This window comes from Scylla paramamosain, chromosome 11 (genome assembly GCF_035594125.1).
Source record: "Scylla paramamosain isolate STU-SP2022 chromosome 11, ASM3559412v1, whole genome shotgun sequence".
Taxonomy (NCBI): domain Eukaryota; kingdom Metazoa; phylum Arthropoda; class Malacostraca; order Decapoda; family Portunidae; genus Scylla; species Scylla paramamosain.
Window position 1 is genome coordinate 5,266,338 of NC_087161.1, and position 26,163 is coordinate 5,292,500.

At 39.9% G+C, this 26,163-nt stretch overlaps 1 long non-coding RNA gene across 1 annotated transcript in view; it reads right to left on the bottom strand.

The window, feature by feature from the left end:
• Positions 1-5,051: 5,051 nt before the first annotated feature.
• Positions 5,052-26,163, bottom strand: part of LOC135104869 (uncharacterized) — a 146,206-nt gene continuing 125,094 nt past the window's right edge. Inside the window, exon 3 of the long non-coding RNA XR_010270576.1 lies at positions 5,052-5,574. This is a non-coding gene — a long non-coding RNA (uncharacterized LOC135104869). The remainder of the gene's footprint in view (positions 5,575-26,163) is intronic.

Genomic DNA, 26,163 nt, shown 5'->3' on the forward strand with positions numbered 1-26,163 from the left:
CTTTCTAATCTCACACTAATTTTACTGACTTTTCCCTGTTTTTCCCATCTCTTTCTGCCTTCACAAACTTTCTCTCTCTCTCTCTCTCTCTCTCTCTCTCCCTCTCTCCTCTCCTCTCTCTCTCTCTCCTCTCTCTCTCCTCTCTCCTCTCTCTCTCTCTCTCTCCAGACTAATCTTCACCTTTCTCTCCTCACCGTGAAAATTTTCCCCTCTCTTTCTTTCCTAATTCAGGTACTCTCTTTCTCCCATCCTCCTCCTCCTCCCTCCTCCCGTACTCTTCCCTTACATAACGCCCGTATTCTTTTAAACGATTCGGCGTCTTATCTCAGCAACTCGTAACAAGCTCCGGTGTAAGTTAGTGGAGCTTTGAAGGGGGTGTGCTCAAGGTTCAGGTGGCAGCTCAAAAAGACTCACGTAACAGAAGAGGATAAAAAAGAAAATCAGTGAGCTTTAAGAATTTGGCTGTTTTTCGTGATTCTATTTTCTTTTTTTTTTTTTTTTTTAGTTAGAGTCTGTCTAGAGCAACAAAAGGAAATAATAAGAAAAAAAAAAGGCTCATTGAGTAAAGGCCCATTGAAGTAAGTGATAATAAAAAATAAAGCCCACGTAACAACAACAATAATGATAACAACAACAACAATAATAATAATAATAACAACAACAACAACAACAACAACAACAACAACAACAACAATAATAATAATAATAATAATAATAATAATAATAATAATAATAATAATAACAAACTATAACGAGTCAGGCGTTCTCACGTTCTTAATGGTACTTTAAGTAAGATTATGTAACAAAAAAAAATAAATAAATAAAAAAATAAATAAATAAATAATCACAAGAAACCAGTGTTCTCGTAATTATGGTTGTAGTCTTGGTAAGGTAACGTAACATCAAAACAAAAAAAAAAAAAATGGAGGAAACTAGCTATGTAACAAAAGGTAAAAAATAAATAAATAAATAAATAAATAACAATAACAACTATAAGAAACCCAGTTGATTGTTACTGTAATAGTAGACGGAATAGGTTTAGGTAACATTAAAAGGTGAAATAATGTTGGGGAGAGAGAAAAAAAAAAAAAAAAAAAAGCAGCTGTTCTCAAGGGTCTAGTGGTAGTTTAATTTGAATCAAGTAACATTAAGGTATAAAAAAAAAATACATATCTGAAACCCATTGAATCATCTCTAGGTGGTCTTTGAAGATAATCCTAATGAGAGAACAAAGCGTTTAAGGATACGGGCTTAAGTCACATTTTTCTCGCCTTAATTACTGCCCTTTTCTTCTTTTGAGAGTGTATTCTTCTTCCCCTCCGATCTGTTTCTACTATTACATTTGTACCTATGTCGCTAATCACTTTGCTTTCTTTTTCTTTTATTTTATTTTCCTTTTTTTTCCTCTGGTCAGTGTTTATTTTCAACTGCTATTATTATATTTGAGTGTATCTTTAATCTCTCTCTCTCTCTCTCTCTCTCTCTCTCTCTCTCTCTCTCTCTCTCTCTCTCTCTCTCTCTCTCTCTCTCTCTCTCTCTCTCTCTCTCTCTCTCTCTCTATCAACCTGTACTAACTTTATTGCTGTGTCTCTCTCTCCATCCTATCTATCAATCTATCTATTTAACCTTCATTCTCTTCTTTTCATGACGCCCCATTCCTCTGAAACGATCTACTCTCTTTTACTTTTACGTTCGTCCATTTCTCCTATCAGTCTCTCTTTTACTTTTGAGTCCTTTCATCCCTCTAATAAAATCTCCATTTCCTATCTACCCGTTCTTTTTTTTTCCCTGTATCAGTTCCTAACAGCACTCATTCCCTTCAGTTACCTTCTATCTTTCCTTTATTCTCTTTTCGTCATTCCCTGAGTCAGTCTAACGCTTATTTGTTCTTTCCTACTCTGACTAGACTTTCTACCGAGTCAGTCTACTCTGCCTACTCTGTGTTTATCCATTATATTCTGTTTATTTTATCAGAGTCAAGCTAACTGGTTCTTCCCTTTCATCTGCCTCCTCCTCAGCTTCCCTACTCGAAGTCGCTGTTTTTTAACGAGCGTTTCTCAGGAGTTTCCTTCTTGTGCCATTCTTTCCCTTGTACCTTTGTCTCTCATGTCTCCTTTAATACAGTCTTTCCATCTCATCGCCAGTCTTCTTTTTCGCGCTCCTAACACCTCCATTCTTTCGCTTATTCCTTTGTCCCTTCATGTCTTCTTGTAGTCTTTCCTCTTCCTCGTTAGTCTTCCACTTTTCCACTTTTTCACATTCGTATCAACTCCTTATACTATTCCTTCTCTTGGTACAGTCGCGGCCAGAAGTTTTTTAATCCGACGCCCTCACTTCCACTGTGTTTGGCGTGTTCCTTCAGTTTTACGTCCTCTCATCTCCTTGGAATCTTTCACATCTCAGGATTTGTAAGGTGACAGGCAGCACATCGGAGGACTTACGGTCGAGACGAAACGGTTGAATTAATAGAAAAGAATACGGCACGTGATAAAACTTTTGGCCGTGACTGTACATGCTGTTCAACTGTCTATTCTGTCCCTATTCGTGACGTACGCGTGCCTCCAACTTGCTGGTGCCCCGTTCTCGTGTTTGTGTTGGAGTACCACCTCTCTGCAAACTCCCGCGCGTCACTTCCCGTCTCGCTGCGTTTGTGTCGCTGCTCCACCTTCTTGTTAAGCGCCGTGTGTCACTCTCAACTCCCTGACAGGCTAAACCAATGCCAGGATCCCAGTGCCCTGCCCATCCCTGGACGAGATGACACCTCAGAGTCACACGCAGGTCCTCCAACGCCCACAGTAACCAACCCCCGTGCACCATGTTGACCACGGGCCTCCCTCAACCCCTCCACCACCCCCACTACTCCCACCACCACCAGCACCACCTCCGCCACCACGACCATCGGCGGAGGGTCGTGCATAATACATTTCTGGACGACGACCCTTACTACTGCTACCACCACCACGACCACGAGCCACCACCAGCTGCTGTTTCTCAAGTCAAACATCACGACGACCACCACGGCAACGACCACGGCCATTACGGCATGCGTCCTACACACCGGAACTCTTGTACAGTGTGACGACCACCGCTATGAACGTGACCAGCAGCTCCACCCCAGCCACGGCAGCCTCAGACGATTACTACTACGCCAACCTGACCACGAACCTGAGCACCGTGTCGCCGCCTGTGTTCCCGGAGTACATCAAGGTGGTGTCAACGCTGTTCTGCTGCCTGGTGCTGGTGGTGGGCGTGGTGGGCAATGTGCTGGTGCCCGTGGTCATCCTCAAGGACAGAGACATGCGGAACTCCACCAACTACTTCCTCATGAACCTCAGCGCCGCGGATCTGCTGGTGCTCCTCTTCTGCCTCCCGCCCGTGTTGGTGGAGCTGCATTCACCGCCGCAGATTTGGGTCATGGGCTATGGCATGTGTGAGTGTTACTTCTTCTTTACTTGTTCTGGTGTGTGTGTGTGTGTGTGTGTGTGTGTGTGTGTGTGTGTGTGTGTGTGTGTGTGTGTGTGTGTGTGTGTGTGTGTGTGTGTGTGTGTGTGTGTGTGTGTATCGACAATATTCTGAAACTCCTCCAGGACACCCAAAAGGCTCTATATAGTTGAAGCTACACGGGGTTTTTTTTAATTTTTTTTATTAAGGGTGTTTGTTTTTTCATGGTTTAAGTGACTGATTAACGAGACTTCTACGATATCACCAGGAGAAACACTCTTGAGAACACGGCTAATCACCTCTGTGGCCTTTGCAAATAGTCGTGGTGAGAGAGCAAAGCGTTTATGAGTACGGACGTGTGTGTGTGTGTGTGTGTGTGTGTGTGTGTGTGTGTGTGTGTGTGTGTGTGTGTGTGTGTGTGTGTGTGTGTGTGTGTGTGTGTGTGTGGCGTCAGGGTACATACGAGGCGGTGAGGCAGGAAACAGTTGGAGGTTGGCAGCGGCGTTGGGGGCGGGGGGGCGGGGGGTGGGGGGGACATGTTTATAGCACTGTCCAAGAAGCAGCTCACAATTAAGAGTGAATAGGTAAATAAGAGGCCGCGTCTTAAATCTTTAAAGCGCTCGGCGACATGAGAAAATTAGGGAGGACTTGGCGGTGTGGGCGGGTTGGCGGGTGGCTGGGAGGGTGGCTGGGGGGGAGGGAGTAGCAAGGGAGTGGGGTGGAGTTCCCAGGATGACGTGTTTGGGCGTAAGTTTAGGTCATCGCTCCCTTCCTGTCCTCGTCCTCCTCCTCTTCCTCCTCCTCCTCCTGCTGCTGTTGTTGCTGCTGCTGCTGCTGCTGCTGCTGTTGTTGTTGTTGTTGTTGTTGTTGTTGTTGTGTTTTACGAGAGCAAAGTTTGTGTTTCGAAATAGAAAGTACGTTTTTCTTACCTACTTACGTGTGTGTGTGTGTGTGTGTGTGTGTGTGTGTGTGTGTGTGTGTGATGTGTTTGTGTGTGTGTGTGTGTGTGTGTGTGTGTGTGTGTGTGTGTGTGTGTGTGTGTGTGTGTGTGTGTGTGTGTGTGTGTGTGTGTTTGCTCGCTTGCGTGTACGGATGTGTCTATTTTTATGCACACGTTACTATGTACCATCACGAAAACACACATAATTAGTTTCACACACACACACACACACACACACACACACACACACACACACACACACACACACACACACACACACACACACACACACACACACACACACCTGACATTCGAATTGGACCAGGCGAAGTAACAGTGGCGAGAAGCAGCATACATCAAGTGACAGCAAAAGCAGCACGAACACACAAACGGCGACAGACGGGACCACAGGGGGATATGCCACGCTCCCTAAACTAGAACGAAGGCAAACACACACACACACACACACACACACACACACACACACAACACACACACACACACACACACACACACACACACACACACAAACACCTTCAAACTTTATTGAGTATACTGTCTTGGCTTAAAGGAGGAGAACCACATTGGAGGGTGGGTTAGCTTAGGTTGGGTTGCGTTGGGGTAGGGTAGGGTAGGGTAGGGTAGGGAGGGGTAGGGTAGGGTAGGGTAGGGTAGGTTAGGTGAGGCTGAGTTAAGTTTGTGTAAAAGAATATGATAAACTTGACTCACCTCTATAAAACTACGAGGTAAAATAGGGTAAGGTCAAGCAAGGTTTGGTTATGTTAAGTTAGGTTAGGTTGGATTGAGCTGAGTTAGGTTAGGTTAGGTTTGTGTCAACAGAACATAATAAAACTTGACTCAGGCCTATAAAAGCACAATAAAATAAAAAGAAAAGAAAAGAACACACACCTTCAAACTTGGCCAGCTTAGTGGACTGCCTGAGCTTGAAGGAGAAGGGCTGCAGGGTGCTGGAGGAGAGAGAGAGAAGGGGATGTAGGAGGAGGAGGAGGAGGAGGAGGAGGAGGAGGAGGAGGAGGAGGAGGAGGAGGAGGAGGAGGAGGAGGAGGAAAGAGTGGAGACGAAGGTGCCACAAACACAGCAGCAGCAGCAGCAGACACTCGGGGATCCACACGAAGCAGATGCACAGAACACTAGCGGCTCAAGTGACGCACGCCCAGACGGCCCCGGCTCACCTGTGGGGGACGGGACTGTGTTAGTACGAAGTGTTGTGCGTAACGTCTTGAATAACAAATGCAATGGTATGGGTTTGAATCCTGCTTTGTTCATAAATGCTTCGTTGTAAAAAAAAATATTAACAAAAAACTGGCAATTGAGAGAGAGAGAGAGAGAGAGAGAGAGAGAGAGAGAGAGAGAGAGAGAGAGAGGAGAGAAGAGAGAGGAGAGAGAGAGAGAGAGTGAGAGTGAGGTCTGCAAGAGGCACTAGAGTGATGTAAGAAGAGATATGATGTGCTTTGACTTTTTCACTCTCTCTCTCTCTCTCTCTCTCTCTCTCTCTCTCTCTCTCTCTCTCTCTCTCTCTCTCTCTCTCTCTCTCTCTTTCTCTCTCTCTCTCTGTTGGTGTGTGTGAGTGTGAGAGTGTATGAGGTTCGCTAGTTGCATCCCCCCGAGCACTGTGTTGTTTCCTTGGTGTGTTCTCACGTGCTTTGTTTGTGTGGCAAAGCTAAACGAAGATGACGTAAATCTTTATCAGACTCTCGTTATTTGGGAAGAGGTCTAAACTAAAACATCTAAACCAGTATTGGGAAATGAGAGTTGTTTTCTTGGGATGTGAAAAAAATAAAATAAATAAAAAAAATAAAATAAATAAACTTAATTTGAAAACAGCGAAGTCAAACAGGTGTCAGGAATAAGATAATCGAGAAAATAATGTGAGTAACAGCAACGTAAATATAAGATGACAAGAAAGAAATATATTAATCTGCACGCCGAAGCTCAAGAGATAATAGATTGTCTCTTTACACACACACACACACACACACACACACACACACACACACACATATGACCGCCACTCGCCGCCCCCACTCACGCCGCGGGCTCTGAAGGAAAGGGCTTTAAACTCCTCCCACACACGCAGTATTATTTCACGCCGGTGCTCGCTTACGTGCGCAATAAACTTAATCTGTCTCACCTGTACATGAAGCCTCGTAACCCTGCCTGCCTTCCTTTCTGGCCCCCCTACTCACCTGCCTTCCTACATACCTGGTTACCCCCTTCTTATCTGCCTTTCTACCTGCTTGTCTACTCTTCCACATGACCCCGCCTACTCATCTGTCTACTATCCTTACCTGCCTTCTTAGCTTTCCTACCTGTCTGCTGCCTGTTCACCTGCTTTCCTATCTGCTTGTTTTCCTGCCCACCTGCCTATTATTACTCACCTCCGTCCTTACCTGCTGCCTACTCATCTGCCTTCCTACCTGGTCCACCTACACACCTGCCTCCCTTCCTACCTGGGCCGTGCTGTACTGCAAAAATACCTCCGCAATATTTTATTTTTTATTTATTTATTATTATTATTTTTTTTTTTTTTTGTTCATGTGTGTAGTGTCCATGTTTTATTATTGGACTGACATTCTCTACACGTTTGTCACACTCAAATCAGTCGTGACACAGATACTGCTCTCTCAAAAGAACATAAGAAATAAGGGAAGCTGCAAGAAGCGACCAGGCTTACACGTGGCAGTCCCTGTATGAAACACACCTACCTATTTCCATCTGCTATCCCCATCCATAAACTTGTCTAATCTTCTCTTAAAGCTCTCTAGTGTCCTAGCACTAACTACATGATTACTGATTCCGTTCCACTCATCTACCACTCTATTTGAGAACCAATTTTTTCCTATCTCCCTTCCTAAACCTAAATTTTTCAAGCTTGAACCCGTTATTTCTTGTTCTACCCTGGTTGCTGATCCTAAGAATTTTGCTTACATCTCCCTTGTTATAACCCTTATACCACTTAAAGACTTTCTATCAGGTCCCCTCTTAACCTACGTCTCTCTAAAGAATGTAAATTTAACAGCTTCAAACCTCGCCTCGTAAGGAATACTCCTCATCCCCTGTATCCTTTTAGTCATTCTCCTCTGTACTGATTCTAATAGACCTATATCTTTCCTGTAATGTGGGGACCAGAACTGCACCGCGTAGTCTAGATGAAGTCTGACCAGCGCCAAGTATAACTTTAATATTACTTCCGGCCTTCTACTTTTAACACTCCTAAAAATGAATCCTAGTACCCCTATTTGCCTTGTTTCTAGCTTCTATGCATTGTTTCCCTAGACGGAGTTCAGAGCTAACTATAACTCCTAAATCTTTCTCGTACCCTGTACCTACCAGAGTTTGGTTGTCTAATGTGTACCTATTGTGTGGGTTTCCTCTACCTACGCTAAGCACTTTGCATTTATTGATATTAAATTGCATTTTGCCATCTATCCGTCCATTCATTCATTCTATCTAAGTCTGCCTGCAAGGCGATGGCATCCGATTCTGACCTAATTAATCTACCTATCTTTGTGTCATCCGCAAATTTACTAACATCACTACTAATTCCACTATCCAAGTCATTGATATACATTAGAAATAACAATGGCCCTAATACTGATCCCTGTGGCACCCCACTAATTACATGACCCCACTCGGATTTCGAGCCGTTTATTTCCACTCTCTGTCGCCTGTTACCAAGCCATGACCTTATCCAGCCTAACACCTTCCCATCTATCCCGTGTGCCCTAACCCTTTCTCAGGAGCCTTTGATGGGGTACCTTGTCAAATGCTTTACTAAAGTCCAGATATAAGATATCATAACTATCACCATTATCTACTGCCTCGTACACCTTACTGTAAAAAACTTAACAAGTTTGTCAGGCAAGATTTCCCCTTCGTGAAGCCATCATGCTGTGACTGATTTATCAAGTTATGTTTGTCTAAATGTTCCCTAATGTTCCTCGCTATTTATTGACTCTAACATTTTACCTACAACTGAAGTTAAGCTGACAGGTCTATAATTAGACACTAAAGTTTTATCTCCCTTCTTAAAGATGGGTACTACATTAGCCTGCCTCCACATTACTGGTACCTCACCCGACTCCAGTGATTTCCTAAAGACAGAAACTAACGGCTCACTAATAATCCTCTTTACATTCCTTAAGTACTCTGGGATATATTTCATCAGGTCCTGGTGACTTGAACTTTTTTAACCTATCTATCTCCTGTTCCACTATCTCCCTAGTTATGGAAATATCTGTCAGCTTCTCATTCTCATCTGCTCTAAACACCTGTTCTCCTCTCTCTCTCTCTCTCTCTCTCTCTCTCTCTCTCTCTCTCTCTCTCTCTCTCTCTCTCTCTCTCTCTCTCTCTCTCTCTCTATCTATCTATCTATCTATCTATCTATCTATCTATCTATCTATCTATCTCTCTCTCTCTCTAGTACCTCGCATCGGTACTGGCAATTGAACACACGTGCGCGGCGGTACTCAATCTGCACAATCAGCGCCATCTATCGCCTGACTGAGGGGCGAGGCGCGAGGGACTCACTAAGAAGCACCGAGGGGGTCTCAGAGCTAATCTTCATCCCTCGCCTCCTGCACACGACACACCAACAGAGAATACATGTTACTTCAGCGGGTTATTGGCGGCACATGTAAAATGGTCTAAATACTCTTGTGGATTAGCGAAAATAAAATAGATGAATGAGTGAATAAAATGACAAGTGAAGCTTAACTCAGCGAAAGTATATGCAAAAATTGTTTGTAATCTCTGGCGGATCTGTAAAAGAAGAAAAAAAAAAAGGAAATAAAATAAAATAAAATAAAATAATAAAGAATAAAATAAATAAATGAATTGAATACAAAATATAAAAGTAATATGACAGAGAAGCTTATCTTTCATAAAATATGGTAAAACGAATTACAAAATACACGAAATGTAGCAATTCAATAACACTCAACTCACAAACACGAAACAAAAAGAAACAAAACAAAAAAAAAAATGCATTACAATTCAAAAAGCTCTATAGGACCTTCATCCTTTTCCCTTCGTCTGGAGAGATGGGTGGGTGGGGAGAAGCCTTCTGCTGTACTATCCACTCTATAATTTTAGTAGCAGGAGTGGTGAAGTGATATCTGAAGGTGCTTGGCTGCCCGTAATCCTCTGTGATATTCCTCCTCCTCCTGCTCCTCCTCCTCCTTCCACTGGCCAGGCGATGCTAAGTCTTGTGTTTATCTTTCCTTCCTTTCTTTGTGTGAAATTGGAAGATAGCGAGTAACATGCACCTCTCTCTCTCTCTCTCTCTCTCTCTCTCTCTCTCTCTCTCTCTCTCTCTCTCTCTCTCTCTCTCTCTCTCTCTCTCTCTCTCTCTCTCTCTCTCTCTCTCTCTCTCTCTCTCTCTCTCTCTCTCTCTCTCTCTCTCTCTCTCTCTCTCTCTCTCTCTCTCTCTCTCTTTCTCAATCCCCTTTATTCCTATCTGCCCTCAATATCTCCCCATTTTATCTTTTTCACCTTTCATACCTCCTTCCTTCCTCCTCTTCTTCTTTGTCTAAGTCTATTCCTCTTTACTTCATTCTTCGTCCAGTCTCTCTCTCTCTCTCTCTCTCTCTCTCTCTCTCTCTCTCTCTCTCTCTCTCTCTCTCTCTCTCTCTCTCTCTCTCAATTTCATTTTCTGTTCCTTTCACAATCTATTTTCAACCCTCTTTCAATTTTTATCATTTCCTTTATTCATTCTTCTTTCTTTATTTCTTGTCTTTATTGGTTAATTCGTCTTTCCCTTCCTTCCTTCCTTCCTTCCTTCCCTTGAGTACTTATGAGTCTCGCTTCGGAAAATAAAATTCGAGAAAGATTAAAAAAAAAAAAAAAAAAAAAAAGAAAGAAAAGAAAAATCAAGGAAAAAAATTTGAAGCGAGATTAACTTGGCTACAAAGAGAGACGCAACTTGGTGTTTCATGAAGCAATTCGGAACTCTCCGAACCCGAAACAAGACTCGAACTCGTGAACAAGAGACTCGGGGAGCACTGCGCAATCGAAGCTCCGACCCGGAAATGAAACTTTTTGAACCTCTGAAGAGAGACAGAGAGAGGAAGAGAGAGGAAGACAGATAAGAAAGGGCGAGATGGGATATAGACACAGGACGAGGGAAAGGGAGGGAGAGACAAGGGAGGAGTAATAAAGAGGCTTGGAAGGAGGAGGAGGAGGAGGAGGAGGAGGAAGTGGAGTATGCAAAGAAAAATAAGCTTATGAATCAACAGAAAAGGAAAAAAAATTGAGCCTCCAACTCCACTCCGATAAAAAAATAAATAAAAATAAAATAAAATAAAATAAATAAAAAATAATAATAATAGAACTCAAATGGCGATAAGCTGGAATAGAAGAACATCCCACACTTAAACAAGAGACTTCACTCTTTTACTTTCCTCATGACGGTCACTTCCAATTAGTAGCCTTAATTCACGCACAGCCTTGTTAGGGCCACGAGGTATGCTGCTGCTGCTCCTTATCCTTCCATTGTGTTCGTGTGTTTGAGGTGGGTGAGAAAATAATAAAAAATAATAAAATGAAAAAAAAAAAATTAAAAGTAGTAGTAGTAGTAGTAATAGTAATAGTAGTAGTAATAATAACATGAGAAAATTGGACCTTATTTTTTTTTGTAGTAAATTAATTATGGTTCCTGATTATCTAAAGTCAATACAGCTCTCGTTCACTTTTTTTTTTCTATTCGTCTATTAAATCTATATCTCCTTGCTCTTTTATTCAGCTTCACTCATCTACTTCGTTTTTTCTTTTTTATTTTCACCCTTTCTTCTGTTTCGTTTCTTATTACTTCATTTATTCTGGCATCTTTCTATTCAACTTCACTTAACCTTTTTTTTTTTTAGTTACTTTTATTCTTTCACTCACGTACTCAGCTTTCTTTCCTGCTTTTCCTTCTATTATAATTTTCTCGTGAATTTATTTATTTATATTTTCTTTAGTTTTCCATCTATTTTTTTTTTTTTTTTTTATTCAGTTGCACCGTTTTCTGATCTCTTCATATTGTACACACCGTTTTCTAATCTTGTCTCCGTGTTTTAATCTCGTCCCTACACCCCTCCTTTTCTTTACATACCACGCCTCACTTTTCTAATTTCACTTCTGCATACTCCGTTTTCTCCAACCCCCCCATGCCTTCGTTTTCTTTGATCCACCACGCCCTCGTTCTCTTATGACCCGCCATGTTCTCGTTTTCTCTCTCGCACCGCCCATCCGTCGAAACACGAGCCACGCGCAGCCACTCCACCTTTCAGCCGCCCGTCCTTGCTAATGATGATGGTGATGCTGGCGAGGCTGATAACGATAAGATGCAAGGAAGAGTGATTGATCGGCTGACTGACTCATCTCTTCTTCTTCCTCTACCTCCTCTTCTTTCTTTTCCTCCTCCTTCTTTTCCTCGTTGTCCTTCGTCTCTCTCCATTTTCGCAAACAAGTTGGTGTTTCTCCTCTTCTTTAACTTCTTTTTTCTTCTTCTTCTTCTTCTTCTTCTTCTTCTTCCTCCTCTTCCTCTTCGCCGTCGTCTCCCTCTCCTCTTCGCAAACGAGCTGGTCGTCTCTTCTTCTTCTTCTTCTTCTTCTTCTTCTTCTTCTTCTTCTTCCTCCTCCTCTCCTCCTCCTCCTGCTCCTCCCCAGAAGCAAGCAAGCTATGAACCTCTTTAATCTCTCTCTCTCTCTCTCTCTCTCTCTCTCTCTCTCTCTCTCTCCTCTCCTCTCTCTCCTCTCTCTCTCTCTCTCCTCTCTCTCTCTCTCAATCACTGACTGGGAGAAGGCGGCAGATGAAGCGAAGGAGAATGAAGAGGAGGAGGAGGAGGAGGAGGAGGAGGAGGAGGAGGAGGAGGAGGAGGAGGAGGAGGAGGAGGAGGAGGAGGAGGAGGAGATGAGATGAGAGGTCAACCGGCCGCGCGCGTGTGTCAACTCTCTCCCCACCACGACTTGAATGAATAAATCAGCAACGATGTGAACTGTGAGCGCCTCTTTGCTACGCCCCACGCACCACCACCCGCGGAGGAGGAGGAGGAGGAGGAGGAGGAGGAGGAGGAGGAGGAGGAGGAGGAGGAGGAGGAGGATGTAAAGAAATTAAGTTTACCAATCAATTAAAAGAACATAAAAGTGAGCCTCTTTGCATCCCATCCAGCAAAAGTAAATAAACAAATCACATAAATATTGCCGCGGCATTGAATGAGGCGGGTCCCAGGTACACCCTTCCCCTGAGAGCGCCAAAAGGGACGCACTCCACCGCTAACTGAGGAGAGACAAGGCGCTGATATATTGTGGAGAATTATTGGAGACTGGAATACAAGCAAGAGGTGTGTTGGTGAGAGAATATTAAATGCAACACAAATAGTAGGTCTGTAAGCGGGTAAGTGGGGAATTGGTAAACGCTACAATACAAGCAGTAGGAAATTACAATTATTAGCCACTAGAGCACAGGTAATGGGGTCTATACGTGTTTTTAAGTACATTCCTGTCCTGAGTGAATGTGGGTTTGCTTCTACACCATTAATTAGAGTAAATAGATAATTAAGTACATAAGTAAATAAGTAATAAATAAATAAATAAAAACTGTTGAATATATGACAAGTTACATTAAATAAATCTTCCTAACACACAATACAACACACTACATTTAATAAATTTCCCTAAGTATATCATATTCTTACACAGGCGAATATAAGGCCTGAGTTATAGAGGGAAATGAGAGTTCTAGGAGGAAAAAGAGAATTATAGAGGGAAAAAATTGAGTTCTAGGAGGGAAAAACTGAGTTCTCTTGGAAAAAAGAGAGTTCTAGAGGGAAAAGAGATTCCTAGTTGGGAAAAAAAGAATTCTAGAGGGAAAAGAGACTTCTATAGGGAAAAAAGAGAGTTCTAGAGGGAAAAGATAGCATTCTAGAGGGAAAAAGAGTTCTAGAGGAAAAAAGAATTCGAGGAAAAAGAGAGTTCTAGAGGAGAAAAAGTTCAAGAGAGAAAAAGTTCGAGGAAAAAAAAGACTTCTAGAGGGAAAAAAAGAGAATTCTTGAAGGAAAAGAGAGTATTCTAGAAGGAAAAAAAGACAGTTTTAGAGGGAAAAAAGAGAGTTCTAGAAGAAAAAAGACAGTTTTAGAGGGAAAAAAAAAAAAGGTAAAAAACTCGAACCAGGATATCCCGTTTGGAAAAAGTGGACACAAGTGGCCACAGGGGGAGTTTCCATTCTCAATTCCCATTCCCAGTCCCAAAAAGCAATTTAGTTCTTAATGCCACCTGGACCACGGCTGCCCGCTGCTCCCCCTCCCACTCGCGGCCCGCCCAGTATATATCTCTTCATTACCTGTGACGCGCCGGGAATGGAAGCCCTGCCGAAACAAACACAGCAAGGGAAGGGAAAAGTCAGAGAGCGCAGCGACCGTTACGGAAACAGGTGGAAGCAAAGACGAGAATGGAAAAAAAAAAAAAAAAACACTAAAATCCCTCTCGTACAAGCGGAGCAAAGAGCGAAACATTGCAGGGACCGCATAGAGTGTGTAAAAGTGTCTCCCTAGTGTGGTGATTCCTGCCAGACACGTCAAGAGGAGGGCGCTGAGATGCACTGATGAGCCTGGACTTGCAAGCGATCTAAAGCTGCAGAGGTCACAAGAAGAAGAAGATACAGCAACTTAAGACTACGGGCAATACTTCACGAGTGCTGTCTACTGGTAGGTGGGGTATAAGGAAAACAGAGCGATGGGAGAAGTTGGAATGTATGCCAGTCATCAACGCAACAGGTGAATATACGAGTACAAGAGGATAAGCCCGAAGACAATAATTCAAGAGAGCTGTCTGAAGGCAACCACGTACTGATGCTGGGAAGTATGGAAAGAAGAACGAAGGGAGAAGTTTGAGAGCATACCAGTCACTTGGGATATAGTGAACATACGAGTAAGAGACGATACATAAACTAAAGATGCATGGTGTCTACAGGTAGGTCACGTACAGGTAAAAGAGGAATAAGTTAGAGAGCATAATGGTCGTTGCGGAAATAGGTGAACATACGATAGAATAAGAAGGCTAATGACAAATATTTAAAGAGTGTTGTGTACAGGTAACATCACGTACGGGTGGAAGAAGATAAGGCAAGTAGAGATGATCAGCCTTTCTTTGCTATGGGCGTCCTTTGCTGACATTCAGAGCTCACAGTGAAAAAAAAAAATTGCATGGACACAAAAAGAAATGAAAGAAAGAAAGAAAGAAAGAAAGAAAGAAAGAAAAAAAGAAAAAAAAGAAAGAGAAACAAACAAACAAACAAACAAAAATTCAGAGAAAAACAAAGAAAGAAAAAGAAAAACAGGACGGAAGAAAGAAAATAAGAGCGTAATTTTGTCTTTGCTTGGTTACATAACTACTGAAGTGTCTGTAGTAAAAAAAAAAAAAAAATTATCTGCAAACTGTGACAGTGGGTAAATTTCTGCAGCATTAAAGGTGTCAAGTGTGTGACCAATGAACAGACGAAAATAAGGAAAGGAAAACGGAAAATGGGGAACGCAAAAATGGCGCCAGTAAGGAGTATGAGATAAATAAGCAATAAGGAAAGCAAAGAGCGTAATATAAAATGTTGTGTATAGGGAAAGTAATACAAATACACATGAAAAGAAGGAAAATATAGATCATAATTAAGACTCTCTATAAGGAAACGGAAATAAACATCAAAAAGACGAAAAAAGAAATAAATAAAAGCAGAAAACATACCAAACAATACTGTCTAGAAGGAAAGCTAAAAAAAATAAATAAATAAATCAAAACAAATAGGAAAAAGAGAAAGAAAGCAGAGATATTTACTAATAATTCTGAGTGTAAACAGAAAAACATGTAAAGAAAAATAGAAGCAAAAACACATATTAAAGAATGCGATCAACGGAGATAAAACAGCCGAAACCTTTGGCTTAACAAGACAGAGTAAAAGAAGAAGAAGAAGAAGAAGAAGAAGAAGAAAAAGAAGAAGAAGAAGAAGAAGAAGAAGAAGAAGAAGAAGAAGAAGAAGAAGAAGAAGAAGAAGAAGAAGAAGAAGAAGATGGTGATGATGATGATGAAAATAGCAGTGCCTGAGTGAAGATGACACGTGAACAACTTTGCTTTGGGGCGGAATACAGGTAAACATCACGACCTTGGTGGGAATAATGCCTGATCATTAGTAGGTCAAGGCTAATTCTCCACAGGTAATGTTAGATACGACATTCTGTTATCCGGTAAAAACACATACATACATACATACATACATACATACATACATACATACATACATTCATATATTTAAATAGGTGGTGTAGAGTGAAATATGTATATAATGAATATGATATTAATTGTGTAGGCAAGTAGGTATGTTGGTATGTTTTGTTGTTTATTTGTTGTTGTGGTAGTGATTGTGGTAGTGGTGGTGGTGGTGGTAGTAGTAGTAGTAGTAGTAGTAGTAGTAGTAGTAGTAGTAGTAGTAGTAGTAGTAGTAGTAGTAGTAGTAGTAGTAGTAGTAGTAGTTGTAGTAGTTGTTGTTGTTGTTGTTGTTGGTGTTACTTATTTACCAATAAACAATTTGTAATTTACGACGAAGCACGCTACAAAGAAAATAAAATTACACAAAAGGCAATAAACACACAAACATAGTACACACAAACGGAAAAAAAATAACGACTATACAAATAAATGAAAAAAGAAAACAAAAATAAAGACCAAATACAAAAATAAGAAAACTAACAAACACATCGGACGCATTTTTATAACTGACACAAGAACACACGTCTCTTCAACTCAGCTCAATATATAAAACAGGAACTCGAGCACACGTTCTTCCCTTTAGCCGGAGAAAAACAAATGTATATTTTAAGATATTTCAAAAGGGACGCTATTTCCCAGTCTTTGTGAAAGAGCTCCAAGGCAAGATAACCACATTATTCTGACTGAGAGCGCAGCGAGGAGACCAGTTTTAGAAGAAGACTTCCACGTGTGTGTGTGTTGTGTGTGTGTGTGTGTGTGTGTGTGTGTGTGTGTGTGTGTGTGTGTGTGTGTGTGTGTGTGTGTGTGTGTGTGTGTGTGGATATCTCCATTTTCAGCTGAGGCTTAAGAAGTGGTGGTCTATTTCAAGTCACACAAGATCAATCCATCCCATCGCTGTCACCACTTGTAGAGCATCGCCAATAGGAAACAGATCAGAGGATACCTCATATATATATAAACAAGCTCTATTGGCACCTCAGTGAATCTTCTTTTCTATCTTTTAGTAGCAATTGGACGAAGCCCCTCATATATATATATATATATATATATATATATATATATATATATATATATATATATATATATATATATATATATATATATATATAAAACACCTCCAACATAAGCAACGCTCTTAAGGCTTCCTTGCTTCCCGTGACCTTTGACCTTTCGCCAACAGGTCAAACGATCCCTACCCCTGACAACTCATTTCCAACACATGGCTCAGGTTTCCCGCAGTGCATTTCACTGATAAAAAAAAATAAAAATAAAAATCCATGACCAGAAATACTTGTTGCGGTGGTGAGTTTTGCATCTTCTACTGTTAAGTATATCAGAGATTTGTCCTCTTTGAAAAACACCCTTGGGAGAATTTCAGATGCAGATGGAATTCAGTAGGACTCGTCTGGGGCAGGATTCTAATCAGTCTGCCGAACCCCACCGTAACTTCCAACTAATAATGATGCACACATGACTTTCTCTCGTGCGTGACTGCCTTTTTTTTTCTCATTATTTCCATCATCATCCTCTTCAAATTCATTTTTTTTCTATGTCGTTTCGTTTTTCCTTTTCTTCTTCTTTTTCATCATCATCATCATTATCTTCCTTATCTATCCCCCTCATTTCACCATCATCATCATCAACATCATCATCATCATGTTGTTGTTGCTGTTGCTCTTATTATTATTATTATTATTATTATTATTATTATTATTATTATTATTATTATTATTATCATTATTATTATTAGCATCATTATTATCTTCTTCCTTCTACTTCCCCTTCTCTATCTCATCTTATCTCACATCTTTATCCACCTATCACACTTTATCTGTTGTCTTCCTCCCCTTCTTTAAATATTTTCTACTACTTATTTCACTCCCCCCTTCCATACTCTTTTCTTCTTTCCCTTCTACTTCTTTTTCTTCTTCTTTTTGTTCTTCTCCTCCAACTCCTCGTCCTCTTCCTTCTTGACATCATTCTCTCTTCACCTTTTTCCTTTCCTCCTCCTTTTCCACATCTCCCCTCACTTCCTCATCCTCGTCTCTAGTCATTATATATTTTTTCATTACCTCTTTTCCCCTCTTTAACTTTACTACATGTACCGCCCCTCATTAGTTCCCCTCATCTCCCTCCCCTCCACCTACTTCCCCTCTCCTTGCAGATATCTTAATCATCTCTCTCTCTCTCTCTCTCTCCTCTCTCTCTCTCTCTCTCTCTCTCTCTCTCTCTCTCTCTCTCTCTCTCTCTCTCTCTCTCTCTCTCTCTCTGCTACCTCCTTACTTTCACTACGCGCTTCAGGTAAAGGTGTATGCATTGCCAATTAGACAAACTACCTCAAAAAGTCCGTTGGCAAAAGATGAACCAGGTGTGTGTGTGTGTGTGTGTGTGTGTGTGTGTGTGTGTGTGTGTGTGTGTGTGTGTGTGTGTGTGTGTGTGTGTGTGTGTGTGTGTGTTTCAATCTTTCCCCAACATGTGTGCATAAACTCTCTCTCTCTCTCTCTCTCTCTCTCTCTCTCTCTCTCTCTCTCTCTCTCTCTCTCCTCTCTCTCTCTCTCTCTCTCTCTCTCTCTCTCATCCTTCACTCCCACGTCCTCCCCACACCTACTACCCTCTCCATCGCCCCTGCACCCACTCCACCCACACTCCCTTTAAGTAGCCTATATTTGGCGGGCACCCTCCCACTCACCCACACACACACACACACACACGCACACGTTCCTCTCAGCTAAATAAATTTGTAGATGGTTAGCGCTAATCTTATTTTTACGTAACTAACTTTTACTCTCTCTCTCTCTCTCTCTCTCTCTCTCTCTCTCTCTCTCTCTCTCTCTCTCTCTCTCTCTCTCTCTCTCTCTCTCTCAAATAACACTTCATTAATTAATCTCATTATCTCCATTTCGTCTTCATCGTTTTAATCGTCTCTTTCTCTCTTTCTTTCTTTCTTTTTTTTCTTTTTCTTCTCTTTCCCTTTCTCCTTTGCTTCATTAACCTTTGTATCCCGAATTTCCTGTTACTTTCCTTTCACTTGCATCTTTATTTATTTCTCCTGTCTCTTCATCTGTCTCTCCGTTCCTTCAGTCTTTCCTTTCTTTCCTCCCTCCGTTGTTTGTCCCGATTATTTGTTTCCTTCCTTCTTCCCAAATTCTCTTACTCTTCACCCGTTTTCTCTCCTCTCTTTCTTCTATACTATCCTTCCTCCTTCCTCCGTATTGCCTCTTCTCTCTTCCTTTCATTTTCCTCTCTTTCTTTCATTGCCATCCTACTTCACTTCCTTCTATCCCTCTCTTGCCCTCCTTCCGTTCCTCTCCTTCCCTTTTCTCCCCTCCCTCTAATCCTGTTCCTCCTTCCCTCCCTCCCTTCCTTCTCTTTTCCTCTTCTTTCTCTAACTACTTACTTTCCCTCCCTCTATCACTCTTTCGTCCTCCCTTCCTCTCTCCTCTCTCTCTCCACTCCTGCTTCCCTCCTCTCCCCTTTCCTTTCTCCTTCCATTCCTTTCTTCCTTCCTGTCCACTTATTTTCCCTATCTCTCTTCCTTTTTCTCTCTCGTTCTCAGCTACTTTCTCTTTCCCTTCCTCTCTCCCTTCCTTCTTGCCTACTTTCCTTCCCTCCCTCTCTCCCTCCTTCCTTCCTTCCTTCCTTCTGCTGACGTACTGAATTCCAGGTATTTATATAATTAACTGAAGGAAAAGGCAAGCTGACATCGCGGCATTTGATTGGTTGGCGGTCACGTGTACCAGCCAATGACATCTGTCCTTTTCCATTAACTGTGAAATGAAATAATCGGGGTAAGCTGAAACTGGACGGGAATGTTGAAAGAGATGAGTGAAAAGTTTGCTGTTATGCTTTATGGGGACTGTTCTTTTATGAGTTCTAATAAGTAAATACAAAGATATATAATGCTGAATAAAAACATAAAAAACATGGGAAACTGCAAACAAGTCGTCAGGCCTACACGTGGCAGTCATGTACAAAAGAGAGTAGAAATAAAAAAATAAACTATATATTTTACTGATTTTTTTATTTATTTTATTTATTTTTTTATCATTTCTATAAAGATTTGTACCGTACAAGAATGCAAGAAAATAAGGGAAGCTGCAGGGAGCCACCAGGCCTACACGTGGCAGTCCCAGTATGAAACACACCTACCTGTTTTCACCCATCATCCTCATCCTTAAATCTGCCTCGTCTTTTATCGCTACCTGACTCAGCACCAACAACCTGATTACTGAGTCTGTTCCATTCATGTACCAGCCTATTTGAGATCTAATTTCTTCCTATCTTTAAATCTAACTTCACCAATCTTGAACCCGTTATTTCTTCTCCCATACTAATATACACAGCCACCTTGTCTACAAAAGTGTACCAATGTTGTTATTTAAAAAGGAGAAAAAAATAAGAAAAGAAATAATTGTGTTTTTTTAAGCAGTGCCGCCGTTATTCCCTCACGATAAAGAGTTAATTATGCTACACCAGCACGATATTTACTTACGGGATTCACTGTTGCTAATTGCTGAAGGATAAAAAAATAAGAAAAAAAAAAAAAGAAAGCTGAATTGTGTGACCATTACCGAAACAAACGCCATCATTACCGTGCTATAAACATGAAAAAAAAAAAAAAAAAGAGGAGGAATCTATTAATAATGCAGAAGTGAATGCTAGAGAAAATGAGGAAAAAAAATTAAAGGTAAAAAGAGAGCGCATTAGTGAACCACTGGCCTTCATGTCATTACAATAAAATAGTAATAAAAAACAATAATAAACACAATAAATGAATAAATAAAAACAATAACAATAAAATAAGCACGTATAATAATTAGCAGAACATTATTTCTTTTACATAAACACGAAAAATAAACAAAAACATGCAAAATTAGTCACTCATGAACTGCAGTGAATCTTCCTTATTACTATAAAGAAATAAGTAAATAAATAAATAGATAAGAAATAAAAAAGAAAAAGAAAGACAAAATACATCCAAAATTTAACTACTCATGAAACGAAGTGAAAGGTGCTTATTACTAAACGATTATCAATAAACAAAACAAGCAAGACGAAGAGATAAATTATGCGCATCATGAGCAATAAAAATAAAAAAAAAACTAATAAGAGATAAAAAAAAAATAAAGTAAACACAACAAAAAAAGATAAATTACAAATATTAACTGAACATTAAAAAAAAAAAAAAAGAATGATGAACATAAGAACACAAGAAATAAGGGAAGCTGCAAGAAGCAACCAGGCTTACACGTGGCAGTCCCTGTATGAAACACACCTACCTATTTCCATCTATTATCCCCATCCATAAACTTGTCTAATCTTCTCTTAAAGCTCTCTAGTGTCCTAGCACTAACAGCATGATTACTGAGTCCGTTCCACTCATCTACCACTCTATTTGAGAACCAATTTTTTCCTATCTCCTTCCTAAACCTAAATTTTTCAAGCTTGAACCCGTTATTTCTTGTTCTACCCTGGTTGCTGATCCTAAGAATTTTGCTCACATCCCCCTTGTTATAACACTTGTACCACCGAAAGACTTCTATCAGGTCCCCTTTTAACCTACGTCTCTCTAAAGAATGTAAATTTAACAACTTCAATCTCGCTTCGTAAGGAATACTCCTCATCCCCTGTATCATTTTTAGTCATTCTCCTCTGTACTGATTTTAATAGACCTACATCTTTCCTGTAATGTGGGACAAAAAACTGCACAGCGTAGTCTAGATGAGGTCTGACCCGCGCCAAGTACAACTTTAATATTACTTCCGGCCTTCTACTTTTAGCACTCCTAAAAATGAATCCTAGTACCCTATTTGCCTTGTTTTCTGGCCTCTATGCATTGTCTTCCTAGACGGAGTTCAGAGCTGATGAACAGAAACATAAAATAAACAAAAGGCAAGAAGATGCATTATAAACACCAGCTTAACACAAAAAAAAAAATAAATAAAATAAAATAAATAAATAAAATAAATGAATAAGAAATAAAAATAAGAAATAAATAAATGAATCACGCATTATATACCCAATAATAAAAAAAAAAACTAATAAACTGACAAAAAAAAAAACAAAAAAAAGAAAACACAAATTATACGCATTATTAAACAATCAACGTATCATTTCCCCACACTGCACATCAACACACAGCCTTGCGCGCCATCAGGTCACTCATATCAGACAATCGCGCTGCTTCCGATCGCTAAAAGGGAGAAAAAAAGGGCGATAAATTGACTTCATCAACAAGACATTTCTTTAATTGGGAAGGAAAACGAGAGGAAATTCTCTGATGCTTTATTCTCTCTCTCTCTCTCTCTCTCTCTCTCTCTCTCTCTCTCTCTCTCTCTCTCTCTCTCTCTCTCTCTCTCTCTCTCTCTCTCTCTCTCTCTCTCTCTCTCTCTCTCTCTCTCTCTAATCTTTTTTTTTTTCTGAGGAAGAGATCTACGTTTATTTGTGGAGGAGGAGGAGGAGGAGGAGGAGGAGGGAGATTAAAAAAAAGATGGGAGGCAAGAATTAGGGAGAGTCTATTTTTGGCCTGGTGCAGTGGAAAAGGAGGAGGAGGAGGAGGAGGAGGAGGAGGAGGAGGAGGAGGAGGAGGAGGAGGAGGAGGAGGAGGAGGAGGAGGAGGAACAGAAAATTAAAAGGATATGTTTGTTATTTCCTTACTACTAGTTATACTTTTTTTTTATTTTCGCTTTCTTTATTTCTTCTTCTCACAACAACAACAACAACAACAACAACAACAACAACAACAACAACAACAATCAACAATAACAACAACAACCACTACCACCATCACTAGCACCACCACCAGCACCACTACTACTACTACTACTACTACTACTACTACTACTACTACTACCACTACTACTACTACTACTACTACTATCACTATTATTTTTCTTATCACCATCATTTCAGTAACCAGTCCCTTCCAGAAGTGCTCACAAGGCAAACACAACCAGCAAAGGGGAAAAACAAACACGAAAGTTCCGTTTGACGACTTTCACGGACGAGAGAGAGAGAGAGAGAGAGAGAGAGAGAGAGAGAGAGAGAGAGAGAGAGAGGAGAGAGAGAGAGAGAGAGAGAGAGAGAGAGAATGGTAAATACAGAGGATGGGTGAATGAAAAGTAAAATTAATAATATTACTAAGATAAAGAAAAAAACAGGGAAGAAAATAAAGGAGTATGAAAGAGAGGAAAATAAAGAGAGTAAAGCGAAGAATAAATAAATGTAGGAATAAGGGAAAAGTGAGAAAGGAAGAGAAGAAAACTGGAGAAAGATGGAAAATAAATGGAGGAAAAGATGAAAACAAAGAACTTGAATAGAAAGACAGAGAGAGAGAGAGAGAGAGAGAGAGAGAGAGAGAGAGAGAGAGAGAGAGAGAGAGAGAGAGAGAGAGAGAGAGAGAGAGAGCAACTTCATTCCTTGAGATAACTTGATACTGTTTGGCCTAAAGTGGTTTTTTTCTTCTCTCTCTCTCTCTCTCTCTCTCTCTCTCTCTCTCTCTCTCTCTCTCTCTCTCTCTCTCTCTCTCTCTTATCGGAGCGGAAAAGATAAGCCGGAGGGAGAGAGGGTGATAGTGCGCGCTCTCTCTCTCTCTCTCTCTCTCTCTCTCTCTCTCTCTCTCTCTCTCTCTCTCTCTCTCTCTCTCTCTCTCTCTCTCTCTTAAACAATACTAAGCCTACAGCCACACGAAGCCTATTCCACCTCTTCCCTTTGTAATAAGTGTCCTCTTCCACCTACTCTATTTATCTTCCTCTTCCTGGTTACCCTCATTTCTCCTCTTCCTCTTACTCCTCTTTTTTCCTCCTCCTTTCTTTCTCTCCTTATGTCTCTTTTTTTTTCTGTCGATTCTTGATCCTCTATGTGATTTGTATCCTCTTTTTTTATCTGTTCCTTTTTTATTCATATTCTTTCTTTCCACTTCTTTCTTATTTTTCTGCTTCTTCACTTTCTAGACTTTCCTCTTTCTTCTCCTTCTCTCTTTCTTTCTGTCTTTTCATGCCATTTTCTCATTTCTTTCTTTTTTTTCCTCTTCATTTCTCTTCTTCCTCATCTTCATTCTCATCCCGTCTCCTTTTTGCTCTCTTTCTCTGATTCTTTCTTATTTGTCCTGTTTTCCTCCTTTTCCTCTAATTTACATCCTCCTCTGTCATTTATTTTTATCAATTATCTCTTTCGTTTCTATTCTTATTCCGTATTCTTTTCTTTTTGTTTCCTATTAATTTTTTCTTCACTCCTTCGCATTCTCTTTTCTTCCTTCCATTCCTCTTACTCTCTCAATTTATTTTTCTTCTCTTCTTTCACTTCCTCTACCTTTCTCTTTTTTTTCTGTATTCTTTTCTTTTTTTTCTCTAACTTTTCATTTATTTTTATTTTTCCATTCTTTTAATTTTCTCTACATTTCTTTTCGATCTTCCGTTCAGTTTCTTCTAATTAAGACTTTCCTCCTTCCCTTCCATTCCTTCGTTTATTACATTTCTTTCTTTTTTTTTCTTTTCCTGTTTAAATCTCTCATTCTTTCCATTTCTTTCCTCTATATCATATCTGCATCTCACCATAATTTCGTTTATTTTTTTCTCTCTTCCTCTCTTTTTATCTTTCCTTCCTTCTTTTCCCCAATACGTTACCCTATACCTCTTGTTATTTTTTGCATATTATCTTCATCTCATTTTCTTATTTCAATATCTTTGCTTGCTTTCATCTTTCCCTCCATTCATTTTCCACTTTTCTCCTCCAGTTTTCCTTCCTTGTTTCTCACTTTTATTTATTCTTCGTCTTATTCTTTTTTACCTTCCTCTCTTCCTTACTATTTTATTTTCTTTCCTACTTTACCTTATTTGTTCCCATTATCTTTCCTCCCTCTTCCTTACCTCTCTACTCTCTCCCATTCACTCATGCGTTAGTCTCCTTTCCCCTCACCTTTCCTCCCCCTTCACCCACCTCCAAGCACGACCTCTCGCATTCCTTTCACACCCCCATCACTCTCACTGTCCTTGAAGTAAATTAAAAATGGTAATAAATAGAAATGAATATATATAACAAAGCACATTTTCTCGTTTTTTTTTTTTCCTGTATGTGTGAAATGAAATGAAATGGATAAGATGCAAGACTTGAATATAAAACTCTGTGAGAAAAGTTGTGTTTGGTTACCTTTTTCTTTTTTTTTTGTGTGAGAAATTTTAAGTGTTATTTCTTTTATTTCAAACTGACTGTCTGTCTGTCTGTCTGTCTGTCTGTCTGTCTTTCTGTCTCCGTCTCTGTTTCTGAAATAGTTTTGAAGATACGACCACTTCCTTTTAATTAAAATTTGTTAAAAAAAAATACAAAAAAAAAGTGAAAGATAAAGAAAGGACAAAATCACGATACATTTAAATCTCTCAAAATATTCAGAGAGAGAGAGAAAAAAAATGTTTGCGCATTTTACATTTTGATGTTTTCTATTTTCCCGTTTAAATCATACGTGTGTGTGTGTGTGTGTGTGTGTGTGTGTGTGTGTGTGTGTGTGTGTGTGTGTGTGTGTGTGTGTGTGTGTGTGTGATCATTACTCAACACTTCGCCACTGTTGTTCATTGGTGTGCTCCCTGCTCACCTCAACACGCTCACACAATAATCCTCCATTACACAGCTGAGCCAAGTTGTGTAATAACATTATATTGCAACAAAAAGTAGTGATTGGCGGGCGCTCACAATGTACATACAGATTGCGCGATGCAAACAATGCTGCGTTACGCAAACGTTGCGCAGCACCGCGAATAACAGTGTTACTTAAAATATAACGTAATCTGACCTAACGTAACCCAGCCTGATCTCACCTAGCCTAGTCTGACATGACATAACCTAATCTAATTAAGCCTGACTTAACGAAAAAAAACGTAACCTAAAATGATCTAATAAAAAATTAACTTACCAAATCTTAACAAAAATAATTACCGTAACCTAACCTAACCGGGACTTAGGAAAAAAAAAAGCTAACCTAACTTAATGAACAATGAATTACCTTAAGCTGACGGGACCTAACGAAAAATGAACTTACTCAACCTAACTTGACCTAATAAAAAAAAAAGAACAAATCTAGCGTATCCTAACCCAACCAAACTTAACTTGATTTTAACCTTATCTTAACTATTCTGGCTTAACCTAACCTGAATTAAAATAACCTAACTTAACGTAACGTATTATAACCTATTCAAGCCAAAATCAAACCTGAACTAAATCAAACAAAACAAACCTAACTTAACCTAACCTAACTTAACCTAATCTAACTTAACCTAACCTAAACCAACCTACCCTAAGCTAAGCTAAGCTAAGCTAACCTAACTTAACCTAACCTAACCTGGGCTGACCTGACGTAAACCTAACCTAACCAATAAAAACATCAGTTATACCAAATATATATATATATATATATATATATATATATATATATATATATATATATATATATATATATATATATATATATATATATATATATATATATATATATATTATATATATATATATATATATATATATATATATATATATATA